Genomic DNA, 8,384 nt, shown 5'->3' on the forward strand with positions numbered 1-8,384 from the left:
AATAAAGGATTACCATTTTTGACTGTCCTGATGAGACTGTCGCCTCCTCTCCTCCCTTGAACACAACCCAAGCATTACAAACGCTTACATCTGTCTGCTCTTTGGGGATTTCTCCTCTGCCATAAACACCATAATCCCACAAACCCTGGTGCAGAAGCCTGGTGCAGAGCTCAGTGCAAGAGCTTCAGGCTCTTGCACTGAGTTCCAGTGGATTCTGACCAATAGACCTCAGACGGTCAGGATCCACAACACTGTCTCCTCCTCCATCACCCTCAGCACTGGCTCACTGCAGGGCTGCGTACCAAGCCTCCTCCTCTTCACTCTGCTGACGTATGACTCCTCTGCAAGACACCTCAGCTGTCATATAATGAAGTTTGCCGATGACACAGTAGTAGTGGGATGCATCACATATAGTGATGCGTATAGAGAGGAGGTGGAACACCTGGTGCAGAGACAATAACCTCTGAATCAATCCAGTGGATTTCAGAAGGGTGTGCATATATCCAGTGACCTCACTTGAAGAGCCAACACCTCCCGTCTGGTCAGGAAGGTCCACCAGTATCTCTACTTTCCCAGGAAGCTGCAGAGAGCTGGACTTGGAAGGAGAGCGTTCTCTGCACCTGCATCACTGTGTGGCACAGCAGCTGCACTGCTGCTGAAAAGACGACTCTTCAGAGAGTGATTAACGCTGCACAGAAGACTATGGGGAGCAGCCTTTCCTCGACCATGGACCTCTACACAGCACGATGCAGGAGGTGGGCGCTCTTCATCATGAAGGACTCCACCCCTCCTGCACACAGACGGTTCCAGCTGCTCCCTTCAGGCAGGAGGCTGAGGAGCATCCACAGCCTGGTGGTCTTGCTGTTCCATTCTGAGGCTCTGAACGGCCTCAGAACAGTTTCCTCAGACCAATTTCTTCAGCCATCAGACTCCTGAACTCAAGCTGCACCTAATACAGCTTCATCTCATAAATTATTTACACACACACACTTTTTTAAAATCCATATATCACACATATTTCTTTCTTTATTTTTTATTTGTGTATTAAATTTCTTAATCTTCTCTCCGGGTTCTTCGGCTTCCTCCCACAGTCCAAAAACATGACTGCCATGTTAATTGGCCTCCCCAAATTCTCCTTAGGTGTGAGTGTGCGATTGCATGGTTGTTTGTCCTGTCTGTCTCTGTGTTGCCCTGTGACAGACTGGTGACCTGTACCCCACCTCTCGCCTGGAAGGTTCACTGGAGATGGCCACCAGCAACCCTCCTGACCCCACTAAGGGACAAGGGTGTTAGAAAATGGATGGATGGATTTCTTAATCTGGGACCTGAGTCTGAATTTTGTACCACAAACAAACGAAGGTGGTATGACAATAAAAAATCCTTGAATCCTTGAATCTCTTCCTTCAAACACTGAATGACAAAACCATCAGTTGTTCTGTAAAAACAACTGATAATGTGATATGAGCACATCTCTGAGAAATACGATGATGCTGGAACTCCAGGCTGCGAAATAAAAGTCTTTACTTGGGTCACCCCCAAGTGAATGAGTTCATATTAGCCTAACTACAGTTCCTGGATTGCTTATTAGGAGATTGGCTGAGTTCTCAAGGTTTTATTTGGATGTCTCCCAAATGGAAACACAAACGTGGAGCGGTGCCAAGCTGTCAGCCTGGCCTGGGAAGCACAGCGTAACTGATGGCTGAATATTCGAGCGCAGTGGTCCTTTGGGACCGGCTGTGGATCAAATCATTCAGAGCAGCGTGATCAGGATGGAATGCTCTAATAATTTTTGCACAGAATTAACATGAAGCCATTCAGAGTTCACTTAAAAATTTCTAGATTGCTCTGGTATGAGGAGTTTTTTCCCTTCACCTTTTTCAACATTATGTCACATTCCAACCACAAACTTTGATGCATTTTATTAGGAATGGATGTGATTGACCGACACAAAGAGTAAAAAGATACGAGGTTTTCATTATCAGCGTTTCTACTACATGCACAAAAATTTGTTAATGTTCCACTAATGTCGAAAAACACAATTTTGCTGCTGCGCTGTTTCCATTAAATAAGAAACGCAATTAAACTTGCGAATGAATAAGCTTGTTCATGTGAAAAGTCATTGAATAACTTTGGCATGTTGTGCCACGAAGGATCTTCCAACTTCTTCTTGTCTTCCTCATGGTTTCCATCAGTGGTAACATCCGATCATGTGACTCACATGACACATAACAATGTTTCTTCTGCAGTTTTGCAAAACAAACCAATTTCAATATAAAAGAACCCAGTATTTTTGAAATTACTGTTTCGATTAAGCAAATTTATTATCAAAACATCAAACTGTGCAATTATATGGTCACCTCTGTGAGTGAATGCTATGTAGAACAAAATGTATTTATTTAAGTTTAAATAACTGTGTGTGTAATTAAACTTAAAGTTGTTCAACATTCACCCACAGAGGAGACCATATAATTGCGCAATTTGATATTTTGAAAATAAATTTCACCCGTCCTCCTCCAAACTCTTGGCTGATGGCCTCACCCTTCTTCTCCTTGGCCCAGCTGAGTAGCTTCCTATGTTAGCTCAGGTTCAGGAGTGGCTTGACCCGGAGAAACTGATAGTGTAGCCCATCTCCCGGATGCGTCTGATTGTGGTGGGTTTTGAAACTGGGACTCCCGCCTCATTCCACCCTTTCTGGATCTCTGCCAGATTCTTGAGTCTTCTCTGTTTTATAATCCATTGAAGTCCATGGTCATCTTTTTTTGCTGGTGGATCTTCTCTTGCCACATTTTGCCCTTCCACTAGACTTTCCAATGACAGGCTTGGCATTCTGTGAACAGCCAGCCTCCTTAGCTATGAACTTAAGTGGCTTACCCATCAATGATGGTCTTCTGGCCTTTGTTTGGTCTACAGACTTCCCCATATTGGACGGAACTGAGAAAATTTAACAAAAACAAAGCAATTTAATTACAACTGGTGGGTTGAAAATAGATGATTAGTGTGTCACACTCAATTTACAACATTCATGCCCTCTAAAATTTGGGATAATTTCTTCACAATATTCTAATTTTTTTGAATTCCTGATTTTGAATTCCCTGCTGAAAATATGCTATATAAATAAAATTACCTTACCTAAGCCCAAATTTTGTAACAATAAACAAACAAGTACTTGAAATCATTCAAACTGTGGGCCCTGAATGTATAACCTATGACAGTTTAACTTTTTGAATGGAACTATGGGAATTAAACAACTTTTCCATGACGTTCTAATTTATTTGGAAAGGGTCTGGGTAGACATATCTTGGTTCATGGTCTCTTTATGATTGAGTGTGAATCAGAGCGAAGATTTATTGTTGTTGGCCTGGACAATGTTTTACAGATTGAAAACACTTTATAATCTCAATGGATGTTCCAGTCTGTTTGTAACTGGATTTGAAAGACTTCAAAAGACTGAGCTGGGTGGAATTGGATTGACTTGGGCCTGTTTGTCACTTAAAATTACTTTTGTGGTGAACCTTTGCCCTTAAGTTGAGATCTGCCAATCAACATAATTTGTCCCCAAGCCTAGTGCATGACTTTTCAGTTTAACTGCTCTACCACAGAAAAAAAAACACATAGGGTTTCTTATTCACAAATGTAAAGGATTTATACATTTCTAAAGCAGGACCTTCTCTGGGTAAGTCAGATCACAACTTTATTTTTCTCTGCTCAAAATATAAAGCCCTTGTTCAGAGACAATCTGTAATGAAAAAGGACCAAAGTGGTAACCAAAAGCTGAGGAAGAGTTGTTTTGAGGCTACAGATTGTATTGTTCTTTGCCAGTTACATGGAGGGGACATCAATGCCACGACTGAGAGTGTGACTGACTATATAAACTTTTATGTGGGTAACACCAGAACCATCATAACAGTCAGGTTCTCCAGAGTCCTGCTAACGACCTCATTATTTGACTCAGGTGTGTTGAAGTAGAGAAACATCTAATAGTTGCAGGAGACGGGCCTCCAGGCCTGGAGTTGCCCACCCCTGTGCTAGCTGCTCCAGGCTCTGAGTTGAAATTAATAAAGTGTCAAAATGATCCGAACCCATCCGTGGTTCTGAACTGGTTTGTTGTACTTCATGTCAGATGGACTTCAAAATGATATAGTCGCTCTCTGTGGTGGTGAAACTTGTAAGCTCCGCTGTTGTGGACATGTCCATGTTGTAAAGTTAAATTATCATGAGCTTTATTATTTGGGTATAAAGGGCCCGACTCTGACTTGTTCCGCTAGTGGCCCCAGCAGATCGTTTTTTATGGAGTGAAAATAGTCTCAAAATATCTGTGCGTGCGTAAAAAGATTTGTGTGTGTGTAAAAAGATTTGTGTGTGTGTAAAAAGATTTGTGTGTGCGTAAAAAGATTTGTGCGTGTGTAATACTCGATTTGTAAAACTTAAAAATAAAACAAATCTTCTCCTACGCCTATACATGTTGAAAAAGTACACACAAATCACCTGGTACACACACACAAAACTGCATTTACACACAGATCCGGTTACGAGTGCACAACTATTTTTGAGACTCATTTCACGATTCGGGGAAGCGCCAAGATTTGTGTGTAGATGGTGCGTTTACATGCTAGTAAAAGCTGGGACATTTGAGTTTTGCTCAGAGTCTAGTGTTTTTATCCTCTGACGTTTCTCACTGTGCTTGTGCCGAAGTAGCAAATACGTTAGTTCGCTGGAAACGGTAGATCTCAGCACTTCCTTATAATATCCTAAAATTATTTCTAGACATATTGTGCGTTTTTGAACAGTACAGGAGACCAATTGGCCTGAAAAAGGATCACTGGGTGGCGGAATGGTTCGCTAGCCAGAAAAATAGCCAGGAAAACCCAGAAGCAAGACGGAGCGTCCCGGTGGTCTGTCCTCTGAAGTAAGTACAAGCTAAACCTGCAGGCTTTGCTCTCCGATTATAATGAGACATAGAGTAAATAAATTATATCAGGTTACGTTTTATATTTCTGGTATTTTGATACTCTGCCCTCCTCATGTTTCTGTTACCGGGAGCTAAAGTTTATGTCAGCTATGTTTACGTTAGCTGTTGGGAGCTGAGCGTGGATTTTTATTGTCTCATTCAGCACAGTTTGAGTCTTTAATCCATAAAAATTATCTGTGTGGTTCTTACAGTTTCTGTTTTGCCCAAAAGGTTCCAATCAGATTCCTAAGTCATGTTGCTGACTGATATATAGTTTGTGAGATATTCTGATTTGCCTTTTACTTTATTCACTAAGTGAATAAAATTAAATGAAATAAATTGCCTTTCAATTTTAGTTTATTGAGTTTCTATGTGTATAAACAACATTTTATATTTATCTCTACACAGGACGAAATGACTGACTGATGGACCGGGTCTGGTGTTATTTCACTTTCTGGAGGATCAGGATCTTTCAGATCTCATCTACCTTCTGATCCGATGGAGCTGCTGCAGGAACACACTGATCCTCTAACAGGATCCTCACATCCAGGCATCGATGTCTGGTGTCCTGCAACATTTAGATACATCCTGGTCCAACACATCTGAATTAAATTGTAGCTTAGGACAGTCAAGTTCTCCAGAGTCGTGCTAATGACCTCTGACCTCATGATTTGACTCAGCTGTGTTAAAGAAGAGACATCTAAAGGTTGGAGGACACCGATCCTTATGAACTGGAGTTGAAGCCCTGCTGTACAATTTTCACTCAATCGTAATCACATTTACTTGCATACAGTGGAAACTTTACCTGTGGTGAGGTAGATGAGTATTAGTGTCTTTACTTTAAAACCATTTTGGTTTCCATTTGTTGAAAGTAAATTACAAACATTTAGCCATAGTTTGACCACTGCTTTATGACAGAAACAAAGTTTGATGTCACAAATATATGATTTTAATAGAGGCATCATTCAATTTGTACTGTAGAAAGAAGATGACAAAAGTGTTTCCTGAATTAACTTTAATGTTCATTTCACTGCACACAAAGCACAGATTAAATATTTAAGAATGCAACAAATCTGTTGAATCTTTAACATAATAGGTTCAGATTAACATGGGTGGATTCACAGCTACCTAAAGTTAACAATGAAATGTCTTCAAACTTAATGAATGTTCAAATATTGACTATAATCAATTAAAAGAAAACACCATAAAGCTGTGTATTCAAAGACGACCAAGGTCAGTCTGTACAGATTGAGGAGACACCATAACATCTACCAACAGAGCAGGTTAACTACTGTAGTTTGAAAGGCGCCTCGGTCCAGTTAACGGCTCAGTTTGAAGCATCAAGTTTTGGTGTTGAACCTCCCAGAATCTCAGCTGCTGCAGATTGTCTGAAGATGCAGAGAAAAGTACAAATAGACAGTTAGTGTTAGAAAAATTATGTTGATTTTCCTGAACAGCTGATGCACTGACAGACCTGACTGTGACAGAACATTACTGAACCCGAAAATGACTTGAATCATCACAATGTATGTAGAAATGTTTATTTTTATGTTGATCAAATGTTTTACATTAAATGTTTTGCTGTGGAAGCTATTTTTGAGTGGTGCTATAAATGCATAAAATATTTATTTTCTTTAAATATGTGTTTATTAGCTGTCAATTGTGTCAAAATATCAATTGAGAAATAAATTTACTGCTTGTGAAAATCTAAACCATCTGAATACATTTTACCATCTACATTAATCAACATGAAATGAAGACAAACAGGAGCAGCAGGTTTGTCCTGGTTTGCAGACGAGGTATATATTTGTTTAAGGGCCGATGAAATGGGGTCCAGACACAAACAGTTTAATCTGAAGATTCTGGAGGATGTGTGAATAGGTCTGTCACCATGAAACATTTTACTGTATAAGTTGTTCCAAAGTTCTCAACAAACGATAATATAGTTCTTTTGAGGTCATGTTTAAGTTATATAATGGTAATGATGAAATACTAATGCAACACATTCTCAGATTCTAATGAACATTTAACACTGGAACTGGAAGACATTTTTAATATTCAGAATAAATAAAACGAATGAATTTTGAAGTATTTTTAAACAAAATTTATTTTCAATATAAGGTCTAACTGAGACCAAAGTACCAAACTGAATACTTTTATTATCCAGTTTTTGGTAGAAAGAGAGAAAAAAAGAGAAACAATAAATCAGGCTCATGGAAATGATTGACTTAGTTTTAATTTATCATCCGATTAATTGATTATTCTGACAGGCCTATGTGTGAACATTAGACTAAATCCTTAAGTATGTTGAAAAGTCAACATAAATGAAGTACCTTTCACTTTGTTATGGTGAGTAAAGTCTAGCAGCAGATGATGTTCCTGCAGGTCCAGATCTACCTTCATTACTGCTGAAGCAACAAAATACGGTTTCAGTGATAGTGACCAACATCTATAACTGCCATAATCTCCTGAAGATGCTTGCCGACTTCGGCATCATAAAACCAGATCAACCTGGGTTAAAGTTAAGACTGAAGACAGACTATCAAACTGTGTGACAGTAAAAATCCACGCTTAGCTCCCAACAGCTAACGTAAACATAGCTGACATAAACTTTAGCTCCCGCTAACAGAAACATATGAGGAGGACAGAGTATCAAAATACCACACATATAAAACGTAATCTGATATCATTTATTTACTCCATGTCTCATTATAATCGGAGAGCAAAGCCTGCAGGTTTAGCTCCTACTTACTTCAGAGGACAGACCACCGGGACGCTCCGTCTTGCTTCTGGGTTTGCCTGTCTATTTTTCCGGCTAGCGAACCATTCCGCCACCCAGTGGTCCTTTTTCAGACCACTTGGTCTCCTGTGCCGCTCAAAAACGCACAATATGTCTAGAAGTAATTTTAGGATAGTATAAGGAATTGCTGAGATATACAGTTTTCCAGCGAACTAACGTATTTGCTACTTCGGCACAAGCACAGTGAGAAACGTCAGAGGATAAAAACACTAGACTCCGAGCAAAACTCAGATGTCCCAGCTTTTACTAGCATGTAAACGCACCATCTACACACAAATCTGGGAGCTCCAGGAAGCGTGAAATGAGTCTCAAAAATAGTTGTGCACTCGTAACCGGATTTGTGTGTAAATGCAGTTTTGTGTGTGTGTACCAGGTGATTTGTGTGTACTTTTTCAACACGTATAGGCGTAGGAGAAGGTTTATTTTATTTTTAAGTTTTACAAATCGAGTATTACACACGCACAAATCATTTTACACCCACACAAATCTTTTTACGCACGCACAGAGATTTTGAGACTATTTTCACTCCACAGTTTTTTGAATCAAAAATTGATTCCTGTGGGCGAAGAAAAGCGGCTTCGTCATCCATCGATGTTTGCATATAATATTACTTGTGCATCAGAATTAGGGGCATAC

At 39.8% G+C, this 8,384-nt stretch overlaps 1 long non-coding RNA gene across 1 annotated transcript; it reads right to left on the reverse strand.

Annotated features, from left to right (window-relative positions):
* Positions 1-5,782: 5,782 nt before the first annotated feature.
* Positions 5,783-7,988, reverse strand: LOC106939726 (uncharacterized). The gene is made up of 2 exons (XR_001422900.1): positions 7,282-7,988; positions 5,783-6,336 (listed from the first exon to the last, which is right to left on the reverse strand). It is a non-coding gene; the product is annotated as an uncharacterized LOC106939726 (long non-coding RNA).
* Between the last annotated feature and the right edge of the window lie 396 nt (positions 7,989-8,384).

Source organism: Poecilia latipinna, unplaced genomic scaffold (assembly GCF_001443285.1).
Source record: "Poecilia latipinna isolate Pla-1442-1.1 unplaced genomic scaffold, P_latipinna-1.0 Scaffold2962, whole genome shotgun sequence".
Classification (NCBI taxonomy): domain Eukaryota; kingdom Metazoa; phylum Chordata; class Actinopteri; order Cyprinodontiformes; family Poeciliidae; genus Poecilia; species Poecilia latipinna.